Here is a 20,289-nt window from a genome sequence, read left to right on the forward strand (position 1 = left end):
GTCGGACCCTTGGATATATTAAGAAGTATTGGGAAGTTAGCATATGAGCTAGCCTTACCCCAGAACATGTAGCAAGTCATAACGTGTTTCACGTATCAATGTTAAGGAAGTGTAATTCGGATGCCAGATAAATAGGGGCATATGAGCGCATAGACATGCAACCAGACGTAACCTATATGGAGAAACCCGGAAGGGTTATAGATTGAAAAAGGAACAAGTGCTTAGGAGAAGGGTTATCAAACTATTCAGAGTTTGATGGAAGAACCACAATGTGGGAAAATTTACTTGAGAGTTAGAAAGTGTAATGCTAAGAAAGTATCCCTATTCATTTTCTATCTGATTCCGGGACGGAATCCTTTTAAGGAGGGGAGACTGTAATAACCCCAATTTTTGGAAATTTTTGAAACCCTTATGAATAGTGTTTTTGCTGAATGAGAAAACTTTTCATGCCACACTATGTAGGGTTCTGTTATGGATATTCTGAGATTTTATTAGTACTCTATATGGTATATAAGTGTATGTAAAGATCGTCAGAATCCAATTCCGAACACTTTGATTTTTCCCGAAAATCTACCAGATACAAAAAGAATTGAGTATAAGGTAACAGAATAAAAAGGATTTAAATTCAAGGATTATAAGAGAGGATCATGAAAGGAATATAATATATTGAGAAAGGTTAAAGAAACCTAAGTAATAAGATCCCGGGTATGATCCCTCAAACGATAAACGAAAACGAAAGTTAAGCGAACCGTATAACAGATCAACGGTCATTAGGCAAGCAATTAGGAGTTAATCAAGGAGGCTAGGGATGATGATGTCATCAAACCAACAAGGTGTGGACAAGTGGAAGCATTATGACATGTGCAAGATGACATAAGCATGACAAGGGGTTTTGTTTTGTTGGTTGATTTTGGGCCATGTAAAATTTACCATGGTAAAAAGCTAAAACATTTTCCAAGGCCAAAAAGGAGAAGCAACCAAGCAAATATCATAAAACACAAAAATTAGAAGTTGACTTTCCCATTTCAAGAAGAAAGCTCTCGGCTAAAACAAACCCAGCAACTTCAAACTGCCATATCTCCTTCAATACTCACTCAAAAGTTGTGTTCTATAGCTCGTTGGAAAGGTATTGAGATTCCTACAACTCTTGTTCACAAGTATCTTCCAAATAAGCAAGGTAAGACCCTCATTTTTACAGTTCTTTAAATCGGACTTTTAGAAACTTCAAAGCCTAACTTTGTGTTCTTGATTTCTTTGGAAAGATCAAGCTTGTAGGAGGCTCCCTAAGGCTTCCTAGAAACTTAACACCTCCCAAGTAAGGTATAAATCTTCACACCCTTTAGTAATAAGTTTGAATGTTGAAGTTTGGAGATGGTTTGGATGGATGAGTAGTAATTTGAATGATAAGCATGATTCGAGCTTAATTGTTAAGTAGTTTAGTTGAATTTGGAGATGTTATAATATATGATTGGATTGATATCCTTGAGATTATTATGACTGAAATCAGTAGCATTGATGTGTATATTGAGTTGTTGTTGATTGGTAGTTGGATTGATATGATTTGGAATGGTAAAACTTTGGGAAATTGCGTAAACATAGCCGTCGTAATGTCCGATTTACTTTAGACTGCTTTTGTTCATAACATTAGGACCCGAGAACTCCCTTCTAGGTTTATACCATTTCCATTTTTAGATAGTTCATGTTACGAGCTTCGTTTTGATATGTAGTTCGTTTGATTCCGATGTACGGTTTAGGAGAAATGACCGTTTTAAGTAACGGCATTTCGCGACCGAACCATTACCTCTCGCCTTACTTTGAAACCTTGGTTAAGGACCTTAAAGGGTTAATTAGTGTATGAAAAAATTATGTTAAGTGTGTTAGGCAGTTGGTAAGACACTCGCGAAGGAATCGCCTTAAAACTCGTAATGGTTAAATTATTAAAAATGGTGGAGCCGAGGGTACTCGAGTGACTTAAGAGAATCAGTAAGCGCAAAGCAAGCGTTAGAGTCTAAGTTGGTTAAAGTATAGATTTACAAGTGACTTTGGTTTAATTCCAACTTACTTGTTGTTTATAGGTTACCAGACTCGTCCCGAGCCATTTGTAACCCCCAGTCGCTCAGGCAAGTTTTCTACCCGTTATACTGTTGTTATGATGTATACATATGTCTATGCATTATCTTGTGATAGATGCATGATGGTTAATTAGCAAATTCTTGCGATATATTGTTGCATGTGATATGGTATATATGCATGCCTGTTTCGTATTCTTGATACATATATCTGTTAATTCAGTTGATAATACCTATGCTAGAGATAAGCGGTATTTGCGTATACCCTTAGTATAGGGGATCAAAAGGTGAACTTTTTCTAAAACCGGGAGGCGAGACTCCCGAGTATAATATATATTTATATATATATATTGATATAGTTTTTAAAACTATTAATCGAATAAGGTTTATTCGATAACTTTATTTTATTTAATGAATATTATTACGAATATTCATTTGAGGGCTTATGACTCCTTTATTTTATTAAATGAATATTATTACGAATATTCATTCGAGGGCTTATGACTTCTTTATTTTATTTAATGAATATTATTACGAATATTCATTCGAGGGCTTATGACTCATTTATTTTATTTAATGAATATTATTACGAATATTCATTCGAGGGCTTATGACTTCTTTATTTTATTAAATGAATATTATTTTGAATATTCATTCGAGGGCTTATGACTTCTTTATTTTATTAAATGAATATTATTTTGAATATTCATTCGAGGGCTTATGACTTCTTTATTTTATTAAATGAATATTATTTTGAATATTCATTCGAGGACTTATGACTCCTTTTATTTTATTATTTGAATATTATTTGAATATTCATTCGAGGGCTTATGACTCTTTTATATTATTTATTGAATATTATTTGAATATTCATTCGAGGGCTTATGACTCAGTTTATATTATTTAATGAATATTATTTGAATATTTATTTGAGGATCTATGACTCCGATTATTTGCTGAGATATGTTCTTTATTTTATTAAAGAATAAGGTGTCGATAGTCAAACTTATCTTTGATTATTCAAATAAAGATAGTACTTTCGTATAAGTATATCTTTGGTTATTTAATTCTCATCTCAAGTATAAGTTTTAAAACATCTATTTCAATTATTTTTATAAAGATTATTCTTTATGGGAATATTATTTAAATAATAATATTCAGATATTTTCTAATATATTGGGACTGATTTATTTCATTAAATCAGCATTACTCCAAACACTCTTTAAAGTGTTTTCGAGTCTTCAAAATGATTTTTAAAAGTTAGAGCGGATCCCAAAACTCATTTTTATACTTAAGATCTTCCTTTTAAAGGGGATTTAAATACTCGTTCAAAACTTGAGGGATCCGGCTCAGTGGTGTATTTTACATTCGCAACGAGGTTGTGTTTTGAGAAAACATCTTGATTACTGGCCCATCGTTCGGGAAGTAAGTTCATCTATTTGAGTCGGCATAAGCAACATGGGCTCAGTGGGCGTCCATGAAAGTGTAAGTGGCTCAGTGGGAGTCCATCAAATGCGTAAGTGGCTGAGTGGCAGTCCAGCATAAGGTCCTATTGCGGCCAGGGTGATGACCAGTGGGGAATTCGTCCATCTACTAGTAGAAAAGGTTAATTATTGGTATATTTGCCTGATTAGCAAGATATCAGGTTTATGCCAAGGTTTTCTCCTTTCCAAATTCATTGGATATTGCAACTCTGTTTATAATTTTCATAACAGAGGTTTTCAAGGAGTGTATGAAATGTATATATATAGGTGTATATATATATCGGGATTTAATGAAGTATCTCGTAACTTCATTATTTATAATGATATTCAAAGATTAAATCTATTCAAATCTTGTCTTGTAGTCTCATCTATGTGATGAACTTTTGAACTGATTATAACTTGAACGGTGGTAGTTCAAGTAATATTTGAAAAAGATATAAGTATATTGGGGTATCTTGTAACTTCATATTTTCAACTTATATCTAGTTAATGATTATCTTATGCATATCAAAGATTTTCATAAAAATGTTGAGACAAGGGTAGATATATGAGATCACCTTGCAACGATATTTTTATACAGTTATAAACTGGAACTCTGTGTATATTATGCATGGAAGAGGACTTCCAAGATTTTGAAAAGTATATATGTATATATACTGAATATTTTGCGACTTCATCGCATTAAGATATCAAACTTGGTTCATTTCTTTTGACCAAGACTTTCATGAGTACTATGAGAAGGCTCATATATTGTTAATCATTATACATATTATTTTGGTGGGCTTGCTGCTCACCCTTGCTTTCTTCTTTCATCACACAACAACAGATAGAAAAGATGAACAGGACCAAGCTCCCGATTCGCAAGCGGTTAGAAAATGTTCCGCAGTCTTCTGAAAGCGTTGATGCCGCCGTAGCTGAGGTAGGAGCTACCAATAGGCTAGGTTTTCAACTATTGATGAACCAAACTTATGTATAATATGAATTGTAATAAGGCAAGGAATATGTAAATTTATTCAGAACCTTTTTAAGGTGTAACGGTTTATAATTGTGGAATATAAGGACTTGTGTTATTTTTGAGTGTTCATCTCTGAGACTATAACTTGTGGTGTGTGTGTTTATTGTGGGGTCACAGTACAGAGTAGTTGATTATTTATTAAGATTGGGTGTTATTAAGGGAAATGGAACTCGTGACAACCCGGATCCCCGACCCCGGATTTGGGGGTGTTACAGCCGCAGTCTTCGCCATTGGATAAAACTTAACCAGAAACTTTTGCACAAGATCTTGCCAAGTAGTGATAGACCCAGCTGGTTCAGAATGTAACCGGTCCTTAGCTTTATCCCTCAGAGAGAATGGTAAAAGCATCAGCTTGATAGTCTCATCAGTCACACCATTATATTTGAAAGTACTGCAGATCTCGACAAAATTCCTTATGTGCATGTTGGGGTCTTCAGTCGCAGCACCTCCAAAAGAAACAGAATTCTGCACCATCTGAATAGTGCCCGGCTTGATTTCAAAGGTATTAGCCTGAATAGCCGGATGAAGAATGCTAGACTAAATGTCATCAATTTTGGGCCGAGAAAAGTCCATAAGAGCTGGATTTGCCGGAACAATACGATCACCCATGATTGCTGGCTCATTCTGCTCACTTCCTGAATCCGAATCTTCAAAATCAATCTTCTCCGGAATATCAAGAACTTCGTCTGTCTCCTCAGCCGTATTTAAAGTCTTCTTGGAGTACGAGAACGAGTTTGCATGAACGCTCGCTAAATTACCTGAAACACAACCGAAAATAATAAGTAACACGTCTTAATCACTGAGTCCTAATGACCAATGATGGTAAGTACATAAACTAAACAAATATGCCGAGTCCCCGGCAGCGGCGCCAAAAACTTGTTAGGGCGAAAACACGCGCTAAAAACACACGCAAGTATACGCGTTCACAAGTAATATAGAATACTTTCTAGTTCGTTCCCACAGAGACTCAGACTAATTATATTCAATTAAACTCACTCACCAATGTATGATTACTTCTCAATGTTAAGACAATAACACTTAGATTTGATTAACTAATTATTAACTACAATTAACTACTAGAATTAAGCACTTAATTAATACTTGAATTAACAATATTAAAACACTCATGAGATCACAACTTCATTACTACTTCCTTCAATAGCTATTGTTATTACCCTTAGCATGCAACAGTGATGATATTAATCGAATAACACGAAACTGATAAAAGCCAACTTTCATTGTACTAATACCATTCTACCAAGCATCCACAATTAAGATAGAAGTTGAATAGGCATCAATTATGTTGAGTCCCTATATGTCTACAGAAATTGACAACATAACGATTTAAGCACAAGTTATTCCTTTTGATTACACAGGGAGAATAAAACGGTTAGAGTTACCCACTAATCATGCATACTCTTACATGAACCTATGCTAGCATGGCAAGTTCTAAATCTCAAGATCTACCGTCGCTTCACAAGAGATTAACACCTTATCTTATATGTCGCGACGCACATACGATGAATAAGCACAACCAATACTAGATAGCATACAATCATCACACACTAAGGTATTAAACAACTAACTAAAGAATTCCATAGTAAATCTGTTACGACCCCATGATCACGATTAGCCCATGATAGTACTCATCGTCATCATGGGTTCATATGAAAACATGATAATAACACACGAGAATAATAACTAAAACTACTTATATTAAACCAGAGTACGTCACAAGAGTAAATAGGTTCAAAGTAAAGAAAACTAGCATCCAACGTTACAACAAAATAAAGAATCACAAGAAAATATGCTTCCTCTTCGTTGCGGTGTGCTAAAATGGTCTTCTTCCTTATCTCCTTGCTCTTCGATTAATACTACGATCCGACCTTTGTGAAACGCCTCTGAAATCTACTTATATAGGAGTCCCATAAAGCCCAGCTAACTCAGAAGTTGGAAGTCAAATAGAAATAGGAGTCTAAAATATTAATTCTGAAAACCCGACCCTGCGCGGCCGCTCAGCATTCCTGAGCGGGCGCTCAGCTTCCTGAGCGGTCGCTCAGCAGAGCTGAGAGGGCGCTCAGCCCCTTACTGGAAACTGATCTGTTTTCTCTCGTTTCTTCACTGCAATCTGCTCCTATCTTCCCACTTGCAATGCTAAACACATGTCAAGGCTTATTATTGATGAAATCTCTTCCGAAATGCAATTAATATCCTAAAATGCACAAACACTAGAAAAACGCATCAAATACACAAAATACTTGATTTCAAGACACCAATTCAAGCTATTATAAGACGTTCTAAGTGGTATAAAATGCCACTTATCACTAAACCAGGACACAAGCTTGTTTCCTAGAAATTGACAGGTTCCTGTTTTACTTTTTCTATTAGTTCTACAACCTGCATATTCTGCATCTGAATAACCAGTTAGATCAAAACCAGAATCTCTAGGGTACCAAATGCCAAGTTTTGGTGTTCCCTTGAGATATATGAAAATTCTCTTAATAGCTATTAAGTGAGATTCTCTAGGATCAGCCTGAAATCTAGCACATAAACATGTAGCAAACATTATATCTAGCCTACTAGCTGTTAAGTACAAAAGTGAGCCAGCCATGCCCCTATAACTTGAAATATCCACAGACTTTTCAGTAGTGTTTAATTCAAGCTTAGTTGCAGTGGACATGGGAGTTTTTGCAGATGTGCAATCCACTAGATCAAACTTCTTTAAAAGATCAAAAATGTATTTAGTTTGACTAATGAATATGCCATCACTAACTTGCTTAACTTGTAAACCAAGAAAGTAGGTCAGTTCTCCCATCATACTCATTTCATACTTACTTTGCATCAATTTGGCAAACTTTTTGCAAAGTTTCTCATCTGTAGAGCCAAAAATAATGTCATCTGCATAAATTTGAACAAGTATACTGGAGCCATTAAAATTTCTGAAAAATAAAGTTTTATCTACAGTACCTCTTGTGAAGTTATTTTCCAAAAGGAACTTTGATAAAGTGTCATACCAGGCTCTAGGTGCTTGCTTCAGTCCATAAAGTGCTTTCAAAAGATAATAGACATGTTCTGGAAAATTTGGATCTTCAAAACCAGGAGGTTGACTAACATAGACTTCCTCCTCCAAATCTCCATTCAGAAAGGCACTTTTGACATCCATTTGATAGACCTTGAAATTGGCATGGGCTGCATAGGCTAAGAAGATTCTGATGGCTTCAAGTCTTGCAACAGGAGTAAATGTTTCATCAAAATCTATTCCTTCTTGTTGACATTAGCCCTTAGCAACCAATCTAGCTTTGTTCCTGACTACTATGCCATTTTCATCCATCTTGTTTCTGAATACCCATTTGGTGTCTATTGGATGCTTTCCTTTAGGCTTGGGCACCAGCTTCCATACATTATTCCTTTTAAATTGGTTTAGCTCCTCCTGCATAGCTAAATCCAATCATGATCCAACAAAGCTTCTTCTACCTTCTTTGGTTCTTCCTCGGAAAGAAAGCTGTTGTATAGATATTCTTCTTGAGTTGCTCTTCTGGTTTGAACTCTTGAAGAAACATCACCAATAATAAGCTCAAAGGGGTGATCTTTTATCTATTTCCTTTGTTGAGGTAGATTAGCTCTAGATGAAGAGGCCTCATTGTTGTCTTGATGTGTGATTGAGTTTTGACTGTTAGAAACTCCCCCTGAGTTTGTGGATCTTTGATTTGAGAAAGGGGAACTTTCTGTAGGTGATCTATCTTGACTTCCTGCTCCTTTTGATAACTCGACGAATAGTGAATTTTGAGTACTGACGGATGAAGCTGGTTGTCTGCCGATGGATAACACAGATTTCCTCCCGATGGATGAAGCATTATGCGACTCGACAGATGTTGAGTTTTGTGCTTCATTGGTAGTAGACTTTTCTGCATTATCCTTGGATACTGTTTCTTGATCACTTTCATCATCACTATCATCACTAACCATCTCCATATTGTCAAATTTGAGGCTCTCATGGTAATCTCCATCTTGCAATCCTTCAATCTTTTTATCATCAAACATAACATGTATTGATTCCATAACAATGTTGGTTCTTAGATTGTAGACTCTATATGCTTTACCAACAACATATCTAACAAAAATTCCTTCATCTGCTTTAGCATCAAACTTCCCATTTTGATCAGTTTGATTTCTCAGAATATAGCATTTGCAGCCAAAGACATGAAGAAAATTTAGAGTTGGCTTCTTGTTCTTGAACAATTGATAGGGAGTCATACATCTTGCTTGATTAACCAGGGAAATATTGTAACGCCCTCCAGACCCGGGGTATAAGTCTGGGGTTACAAGCCAATCACCAAACCTGTACAAGCTTATTGATAAATAATAAAGAAATGAAACTAAACCCCTTAACAACTACCAGGATCTTTCTAGGTTGAAGTATGAAAACAAGAACCACTAACTACTTTTATTACAAACCAACATTTTTAAATCTCACAAACTTTCTTTATTACAAACCATTGTCTAACTCATTTTAAACTAAGTTCAGCTTTTATTCCAACACACATACTATCTATTAACACTCCACCTGCTCGGCCAACTCAAAGCTTTCTTCCTGGATAGGGATCAACACCTTGGGTATAAGAGGATCCCGAGGCTTGACCCGCTTCTTTACCACTCATGTTCTGACGGGTTTCATATTCCTTTTTAACTGAAATAATAAGGTGAATAACAACAAAAAGGGGTGAGCCAAAATTGCTCAACAAGTCTACCAAATATACACAATGTTAAAGCAATATAACTGAATCCGTATCCCAGGTATATCTGCAAAGATATAATCTCATAAGAATCAAAAGAAGGCCATTGCTGGCAAATATAAACGAACTACACTGGATTCAAGTTCGCAGCTATACCCTGCTGATCAGCCAGGATACAGTGCAGATCTATATCTCACTATATAGATCCCGTCAGGCACCCAGGCACTACGGCCCATCTCAAGGATCCGGTTATGTTCCGGTCCTTAGGATTAAGTAACCTTAATCCCCAAAAGTAATGTTATCCAGTCCTTAGAATAGCAACCGGAATAATCGGTATACTTTGATATATTCTAATCACCAGAATATATTAATAATTGTGAGTAATAATTGGAATATGAATAATAAATTCAAATGAAAAGAATAATTCAAGAATCGAACTGAGATATGAATAAAGGAGTTAAAGTAATGCAAATGTAATAAGAATTTGAAATGAATATTACTATTCTGAAATTAGAATAGGGAAGAAACTTGCCTTTTGCGCGACTCACTGCAATTAAATCACTTCCGTCTATCCCCTACTTGACCTGCCTTGTTGGCTTAGCTTCTGTTAGCAAAATAGACTGATTAAGTCATCTTGTACTTTAATTTGCATCTTGAATTGACTTCATTTCGTTCCTATTATCTACCCATGCGCCTATAACTGACTCTTATATTACATATAAGCAAGTAAGACTCGATTAACCACATAATACACATAAGCACATAAGCACATAAGCACATAATCATTTTTATAGTCAAAATAATTTTTAGAATCAAAATCGACTCGCTGATTGCTCCGTTGATCACCTTCTGCTTCATTTCCCATTTTTCCGTAATTTTTCGAACTCGTCTCGGCACGCATTTTGACTGATAATCAAGCAATCAATAAGATCAACTAATTTCGAGAAGAAATTAGGTCTTCATATTATTTTTAGTGAAAAGAATTCATTTTTCTGAGTAAACAGGCTTTCGTTTTGCTCAATTCGGACTAACGGTTGAATTATTATCAATTAAACACTGATAATTCAATATAAATAATTATTGCTAATTTTTAAATCCCAAAATAATTTTAGAATAATTATTTAAGAAAAATCAAAGTCAAAAATAATTTTTTTATAATTTTTGGAGTTAAAACGAAGAAGTTATGATTTAGTGAAAATTATGTGATTAATTATCAAAATAATTAATCACTTTTTTAAATATTTAATAAATACCTAACAAATAAATAATTAATAATTATTTATTTAGTTAAAATAATTAATCCTTAATTATTAGTATTAATCACAATTTATTACAAATATCTACAACTTATCGTTATTGATTTGATTAGATCGATTATTTATAAATAAATAATCGATATCCTTTACTGATACGTTAATTACTGAATTATTCGAATCATAATCGAACTCAACAATCAATTACTCGTGTAAATACGAGTCATTCATCTTTTTCGTATAATTATTGAATTATTACGATTATTATTACAATTTCTACGATTCAATCGATATTTAATTATACGATACGAATATTTATTACGATATTCCTTGAATAATTATCGCTCGAATAATAATTTTAATTATCGAATCACTACTCGTATAGATACGAGTTACACGTAATACTAACTAATTATCGGATTATTAATCGTATTATTTAATCCTTAATTATTAATTATTTAATTAAATCCGAATTTATAATTTAATAAAATAATTCAGAAATTAATAATATTATTTTTCAGAATTTAAAACTAATTTTTATATAATTATTAGAATTATTAAAAACTGATTTTAATATACTAAAATAAAAATAATTAATTAGTTAATCAGAAACATAAAAACAAAATCAGGGTTTGGGTTTTTAGGATTGAACCCGGGTCGTTTCCGGGTTGGAAACCGGGTCGTCCCCAACCCAATCGGGTCGGGAAGAACAACGCCGGCAACCATCGCCGGTGAACTTCCCGGTGGATCGACGACCACCAACGCGGGGTTTTCCGCTTGATTTGCTGCGCGTACTCCTTCCTCTGTCACCCAGGTGCCGTTCTCCCCCGTCCCCGTTGTGGCTGGAGCCGTCGAAGCCGTGAAACGCCGTCAACGGCGGTGGTTTCCGGTGAGCTTTGAACCCGAATCCGGCGAGTACAATTCAGCATCAAAACAGAGCCGTTTGATTCGATTCGACCCTCCATTCCATTCAAAATCATCCCAGAAATTCAACTATATCATGATCTAATCCTAACAATATCTATATCAAATTCTCCGGCTAAAATCAAACAATTTCCGGCCAAAACTCGAAGTAACGATTTCGTACATGAAAATTTACGATTAATATATCAAAATAAAGCTATTAACTTCTACAATCAAACCCCCATAACCAAAACAATCTCAGATTCTTGCAATTACAAAAACGAACTAATTAAAGTTTATATAAACCCAAAATTAAGAACAACTATCTAGAACATAACTCCGATCAATTAACCATCACCAATCAATTGTAAACAAGTAAAGGAAACTATATCAAGCATCAAAATCAATCCAGAACCCCAGAATCAAAAATGCCTAAATCAGACATAAACCCTAAAAATACGAATTGAAAATCAATGTAATAAAACATAAAATTGATGATAGAATTGGAAAGTAGGGATCAAGAGCTTTCGATTGAGTACTCACATGTTTGATTTAGAGATCAGAATCACTGTCAAATCTTTGCTTGAAATCAAGAACTCAAGAACCCTAATTTCTGAATTTGGGAATTAATTTGCAGAATTATGAATTAATTAATAATAATCAGGGTATTTATAGTATGAAAAATAATACTCCTAAATAAAATTAAGGGGCTAATTATACATTTAATAAAAATATTTGGCCCTAATTTTTATAATTTTTGGGTATTAAAATTTAATTTTTAAATATTTTATATATACAATATATATGCCAAAAATTCCCAAAAATTGTGAATAATTCAAAAATACAAAGAAATGGTATAAATAAAAGTCCTATAATTTTATAAAAATAAAAATGTGATTTTTGTGGGGTTTTTAACACCCAATGGGGCCCGGAAAAGTCATTTTTCATAAAACGAGAAAATTTATAAAATATCTAGATGTTCAGAATATTGCGATTGTAAAAGCCGTTTGATGAAAAATAAGGCCCATTATTTTATTTGAAATACTGGCTTTAAAATCATTATTTGGGTTGCAAAGCGTTTCAAATGAAACCTTTGAATACGATATAAAACATCTGAAAAATACCTTAAAAATATAGAAATGATACAGAATACACGTAGCATGTAACAATTAGGGTTTAACAGATAATCACACATAACTGACATATTAATACACATATTTTATTATAAATATGATATAATACAACGTAAATTTCCCGGTCGTTACATTCTCCCCCCTTAATTGGATTCTGTCCTCAGAATCTTTTATGAAAACAAATGAGGGTATTTCTCTAACATTTTACTTTCAAGTTCCCAGGTTGATTCTTCAACCATAGGATTTCTCCACAACACTCGCACTAAATATACAGACTTATTTCTCAACACTTTCTCTCGCCGATCTAAAATTCTTACCGGCTGCTCTACAAAAGACAAATCAGGTTGGATATCTATCGGTTCATACTCTATTACATGCCTAGAATCAGGATTATATCGCTTAAGCATTGACACGTGAAACACATTGTGAATATGTTGCATATGAGGCGGTAAAGCTAATTCGTATGCAAGCTTTCCTACTTTCTTCAAAATTTCAAATGGTCCGACATATCGTGGCTTCAATTTACCCTTATTGCTAAATCTAGTCAATCCTTTCCATGACGATATTTTAAGTAATACGTGTTCTCCTTCCTGATAGTCCATATCCTTCCGTGCTTGGTCTGCGTATTTGCGTTGCCTGTTTTGCGCTGCATCGAGTCGTTTCCGAATAAGTTCAATCTTTTCCTTTGTTTGCTGAATTAATTCTGGACCCAAAATTTTGCGTTCTCCAACTTCATCCCAGTGTACTGGTGATCTGCATTTTTTCCCATATAGTGCTTCATACGGTGGCATTCCAATACTGGCGTGATAACTGTTATTATAAGAAAATTCCACCAGAGGTAAATGTTCATCCCAGCTGCCTTCAAAATCGATCGCACAAACTCGTAACATGTCTTCAATCGTTTGGATAGTTCTTTCACTTTGCCCGTCGGTTTGCGGATGATAAGCGGTACTCATGTTTAATTTCGTTCCAAGGCATTCTTGAAATTGTCTCCAAAATCTTGAATTGAAACGAGGATCTCGATCAGACACGATAGATATTGGAACTCCATGTCGCATCGCAATTTCTTTAAGATACATGTGCACTAATTTGTCGAGCGAAAATCTTTCGTTAATTGGTAGAAAATGTGTCGATTTTGTAAGTCTGTCAATGATTACCCATATCGCATCATGATTTGCCTTAGTCCTTGGTAGTCCTACCACAAAATCCATCGCTCGATGTTCCCATTTCCATTCTGGAATGTCTAACGGTTGCAATAACCCGCTCGGACGTTGATGTTCCGCTTTAACTCGCTGGCATGTGTAGCATTTACTCACCCATTCTGCTATTTCCTTTTTCATGTTCGGCCACCAGAAGTTTTCTTTCAGATCGCGATACATTTTTGTACTTCCTGGATGAATGGAATACTTCGAATTGTGCGCATCTCGCATTATTTCTTCTTTTAATTTTACCACATTAGGGATCCAGATTCTCGACGCAAAGCGTAAAATTCCTTCACTATCTTTTTGAGTTGTGATCTCTTCTCCCGTCAGGTCGTCATCTTGACTCATCACTTCATCTTGACAGCGGCGAATCTTCTCTAACAATTCCGGTTGGAAAGTCATAGTGTAGATAGCTTCTGCAGATTCATTGGGAACACGAATCTCGATTTCCAATTTGTCGAATTCCTTGGCCAATTCTTCGCATGAAGTTAACCAATTCAATCTTTCTTTCCTGCTCAACGCATCCGCTACAACATTTGCTTTTCTTGGATGATAACTGATTGTAACATCGTAATCCTTTATCAATTCTAGCCATCGACGTTGTCGCATGTTCAGTTCTTTTTGTGTAAAGATATACTTCAGACTTTTATGATCCGTGTAGATTTCGCATCTTTCACCGTAGAGATAATATCTCCAAAGCTTCAATGCAAATACAATCGCTGTCAATTCCAGATCATGCGTAGGATATTTCTGTTCATGAGGTTTAAGTTGTCTCGAAGCATATACGATGACGTTATCGTGTTGCATCAATACACATCCTAGCCCGCGATACGAAGCGTCGCTGAAAATAACGAAATTCCCTTGCTCATCTGGCAATACCAGTATTGGTGCGGTCACCAACCGGTTCTTTAACTCTTGAAAACTTTCTTCACACTTATCATTCCATTCAAACTTTTCACTTTTTCGAGTTAATTTGGTCAACGGTGTTGCTATTTTCGCAAAATCTTTGACAAACCTTCGATAATATCCTGCCAATCCCAAGAAACTTCGAACTTCTGTTGGTGTCTTTGGTCGTTCCCAGTTCAACACAGCTTCAATCTTTGCTGGATCGACTTGGATGCCTTCTCTACTGATGATATGCCCTAGAAATTGTACTTCCCTTAACCAGAATTCACATTTTGAGAATTTTGCGTATAATTGCTCTTTCCTCAGGATTTCCAAAACTATCCTCAAGTGTTCTGCATGCTCTTCTTCTGTCTCAGAGTAAATCAAAATGTCATCAATGAATACAATTACAAACTTGTCCAAATATTTCTTGAATATCCTGTTCATCAAATCCATGAATACAGCTGGCGCGTTTGTCAAACCGAATGCCATTACAAGAAACTCGTAATGTCCATATCTCGTACGAAATACAGTCTTAGGAATATCTTCAGCTTTAATCTTCAATTGATGATAGCCTGATCGCAAATCTATCTTTGAAAACCATGCAGCTCCTTTTAGCTGGTCGAACAAATCATCGATTCTCGGTAAAGGATACTTGTTCTTAATAGTGAGTTTATTCAACTCTCGATAGTCGATGCATAATCGCATACTGCCATCCTTCTTCTTCACAAATAACACTGGTGCACCCCATGGGGATACACTAGGTCGTATAATGCCTCGGTCTAGAAGATCTTGCAGTTCCGTTGACAATTCCTTCATCTCGACTGGAGCCATTCGATACGGAGCTTTCGAAACTAGTTCTGTACCTGGTGCTAGATCAATCGTGAACTCGATTTCTCGATCTGGCGGTAACCCTGGAAGCTCGTCTGGAAAGACGTCCGGATACTCACATACAACTGGAATGTCTTCTATTCTAGGACTTCCTTTTTCAGTATCTAACACGTAAGCTATGTACGCCTCACATCCTTGTCGAAGCAATCGTTTGGTCTGCATCACGGTGAGAAATTTCTTCCACTGTTTTTCACCTTTGAATATTACCGTTGCATTTTCCGCAGTTCGCAATTTCACTTTCTTATTCGCACAATCTATTTGAGCCTTATGATACGCTAACCAATCCATTCCCAAAATCACATCAAATTCTCCTAGCTTAAAAGGAATTAAGTTTACAGAGAAATGATGTCCAGCTATTTCTACATCACACGCAGGACATACTCGATCTACTGGAACTTGGTCGTCATTCGCTAATTTTATAATTAACGTCTCGCCCAACCATTCCATTTCGCAATGTAACTTATCAAGAAATTCTTCATAAATAAATGAACGAGTAGCTCCAGAATCAATTAATACTTTTGAATCTACGGAGTTCACCAAAAGCGTACCTGCAATCACACTTGGATTCTGTACTGCTTCTTTCATGGTCATGTTAAAAGTCCTTGCTCTGGGTTGATTTGGCGGCGGTGGCGGAGGTAATGCCAATACCTTCGGAATATTGGCTGCCATTGCTGGTCCTTTATAATTCCTAGCGATATACCCTCTCCTTCCGCATTGATAGCAAGTGATTTCTGTTGTTTTTCCTGTCGGACATTCGTTAGAGTAGTGCCCTTTCTGCTTGCATTTGAAACATGTCACCTCTGCTTTAATACATACGCCGGTATGCTTGCGTCCACAAGTTTTGCAATACGGCACTGAAACCTTAACAATTCCCTGCTGGTTGGAGACTTGGAAACGATTACCTGCTTTTTGTGTACCCTGTCCTATCCTTTTGAAATTCAGATTTGCCCGGGCTTGAAATCCCGGCTTTCTGTTGAAACGGTCTTGGAAACTTCCCTGTCCTCTGTCTCGTTGAGATCTTTCACTTTCCCCTTCGATGATCAAAGCTTTCTGGACTACAGTGGTATATGTTGCTAATTCAAAAACTGCAACTTGTCCGCGTATCCATGGTCGTAATCCTTCTTAAAACCTCTGCACTCGTTTCCCTTTAGTGTCCACCTGTTCCGGAACAAACCTAGCCAACTCATTAAATTTGGCTTCATACTCTGTCACAGACATACTTCCCTGCTTCAGCTCTAAAAACTTTATCTGCATCTGATTTCTTACGTAGCGAGGAAAATGCTTCTCTAAAAATAATTCTTTGAACCTATCCCAAGCAATAACATCTTCACCTTCTAAAGCCTTTTTAGATTCCCACCAATAATTTGCCTCTCCCTTCAACAAGTAACTAGTAAAATCAGTCTTCTGGTCCTCACCTACCTTCACTAGTACAAAAGCTTTCTCTATTTCCTTTAACCAGGTGGTAGCTTTAATAGGATCAGTAGACCCATCAAATTCTGGAGGTTTAACTGACTGAAACTGCTTAAAAGTAACAACAGGTTGAGGCTCATGACGAGGTGGTTGTGGTAACATTTGTTGTTGTATCTGCTGTTGTTGATGCTGCATCTGCTGCTGCATCATTACCATCTGTTGTTGCATCAGATGGAACATTTGGTTCATGGTTTCATTGGTCTGGCCTTCAGAATTGTTGTTAGAGGTCTCAGCCCTAGTCTTTCTTTTTGGTGCCATCTTTTTCTGATAATAAAACAGGTGATATTTATTTAACAGTTTAATAAACAATTGACAGTATGTAATGGAAACAATTTATCCTGTATTAATAACATGGTTTATTTAAAGAAAACAGTTACTAAATGTAAAAACTAGAAATGTAAACAGTTAAATAAAATGTTTATTCTTTTTCTTCTTTTTTTTTCAACAAGAATTATAGTATAAAAGACTGTAAAGCAATAAAGTGAAAGTAAATGCTGTAAAACTGGAAAGACTGAAATTTAAATAAAAGATATTTGAAAAGTTTAGTTTATATATATATATGTGACACCAGCTTCAAGTGTAAATGCTTGATACAAAAAGTCTCGGGCTACTGGTCATCACTACGGCTACAAGTCACACTATCGCTACAAGTTAAACTACTACTACAAGTTAAACTACTGATACACACATACACACTACTCACTAGGTTATACTATGCTGCCTCTATATACACATGAACTCTGGAGTCATCGTCTCAAACCATCTCAGAACCCAGGCGGAATACGCCTAAGCTCCTCTCTAAGTGCCTGGACTAAAGTCTGTGCCAAGCGGAATATACGATAGAACTTTGCAAAAGAAGGAGGTCCATCATGGGTCAACTCATCAAGCTCCCAAGTAGCGCTCATCAATACTGACTGTAGTCGCTGCCTCATATAGTAATCTGGTTGTAGGGCTGCTAACGGTCCTCTGTCCCTCTGATCAAACAGATGCATAATCTCTCGACACTGTGCCCGCCAATACTCCATATCATCACTCATAACTCTATACTCATGGTATGGTACCATATGCGGCTGAGCAATCTGACCTACTGACTCCTGGGAAGGAACCCTCGGAATACCTGCACCCGGCTGTGGTAAACCTAACTGTAGATCCATATCATGCTCTCCCATCCCCTCGACTGGAATCATCTGAACTATGTCCGGCTCTGGGGCATGCACTGGTATAGGAGGTAACAATGGTAGTGGTGGTAATTCCTGCTCAATACCTGGTATAAACTGATACTCAATAGGTAAAGGAACTATCGGCTAGAAAAACTCAAAAGGATCAAACATCTCTATGGGGTCATGAACTATCCCCTGAACTGGTGGTACCGGCTCCTGTGGCAATGGTGGTGGAGGTGGTAGAGGAGGAAACATATACTCAGATACTGGAGGTATAACTGGTGCTGCTGGCCCAGTGACTGTCCTCTCGGAAGATGCAGAATAACCAGAAGATGCCATCTGATAATATACCAAAGAAAAGAAAAGGTCACTAAATAATTCTAAGATTTATACTTTCCTATTCTAATCTGACCTAAATCCTAACACTATTTTTCCTAATCTGACTATCCCTATCATATGTGATCTCTCTATCCTATATTAATCCTAATATTCTTATTTTCAGGGACCAAACCTACAGCTCTGATGCCAAACTATAACGCCCTCCAGACCCGGGGTATAAGTCTGGGGTTACAAGCCAATCACCAAACCTGTACAAGCTTATTGATAAATAATAAAGAAATGAAACTAAACCCCTTAACAACTACCAGGATCTTTCTAGGTTGAAGTATGAAAACAAGAACCACTAACTACTTTTATTACAAACCAACATTTTTAAATCTCACAAACTTTCTTTATTACAAACCATTGTCTAACTCATTTTAAACTAAGTTCAGCTTTTATTCCAACACACATACTATCTATTAACACTCCACCTGCTCGGCCAACTCAAAGCTTTCTTCCTGGATAGGGATCAACACCTTGGGTATAAGAGGATCCCGAGGCTTGACCCGCTTCTTTACCACTCGTGTTCTGACGGGTTTCATATTCCTTTTTAACTGAAATAATAAGGTGAATAACAACAAAAAGGGGTGAGCCAAAATTGCTCAACAAGTCTACCAAATATACACAATGTTAAAGCAATATAACTGAATCCGTATCCCAGGTATATCTGCAAAGATATAATCTCATAAGAATCAAAAGAAGGCCATTGCTGGCAAATATAAATGAACTATACTGGATTCAAGTTCGCAGCTATACCCTGCTGATCAGCCAGGATACAGTGTAGATCTATATCTCACTATATAGATCCCGTCAGGCACCCAGGCACTACGGCCCATCTCAAGGATCCGGTTATGTTCCGGTCCTTAGGATTAAGTAACCTTAATCCCCAAAAGTAATGTTATCCAGTCCTTAGAATAGCAACCGGAACAATCGGTATACTTTGATATATTCTAATCACCAGAATATATTAATAATTATGAGTAATAATTGGAATATGAATAATAAATTCAAATGAAAAGAATAATTCAAGAATCGAACTGAGATATGAATAAAGGAGTTAAAGTAATGCAAATGTAATAAGAATTTGAAATGAATATTACTATTCTGAAATTAGAATAGGGAAGAAACTTGCCTTTTGCGCGACTCACTGCAATTAAATCACTTCCGTCTATCCCCTACTTGACCTGCCTTGTTGGCTTAGCTTCTGTTAGCAAAATAGACTGATTAAGTCATCTTGTACTTTAATTTGCATCTTGAATTGACTTCATTTCGTTCCTATTATCTACCCATGCGCCTATAACTGACTCTTATATTACATATAAGCAAGTAAGACTCGATTAACCACATAATACACATAAGCATATAAGCACATAATCATTTTTATAGTCAAAATAATTTTTAGAATCAAAATCGACTCGCTGATTGCTCCGTTGATCACCTTCTGCTTCATTTCCCATTTTTCCGTAATTTTTCAAACTCGTCTCAGCACGCATTTCGACTGATAATCAAGCAATCAATAAAATCAACTAATTTCGAGAAGAAATTAGGTCTTCATATTATTTTTAGTGAAAAGAATTCATTTTTCTGAGTCAACAGGCTTTCGTTTCGCTCAATTCGGACTAACGGTTGAATTATTATCAATTAAACACTGATAATTCAATATAAATAATTATTGCTAATTTTTAAATCCCAAAATAATTTTTGAATAAT

The sequence above is a fragment of the Apium graveolens genome, chromosome 9, assembly GCF_009905375.1.
Source record: "Apium graveolens cultivar Ventura chromosome 9, ASM990537v1, whole genome shotgun sequence".
Taxonomy (NCBI): domain Eukaryota; kingdom Viridiplantae; phylum Streptophyta; class Magnoliopsida; order Apiales; family Apiaceae; genus Apium; species Apium graveolens.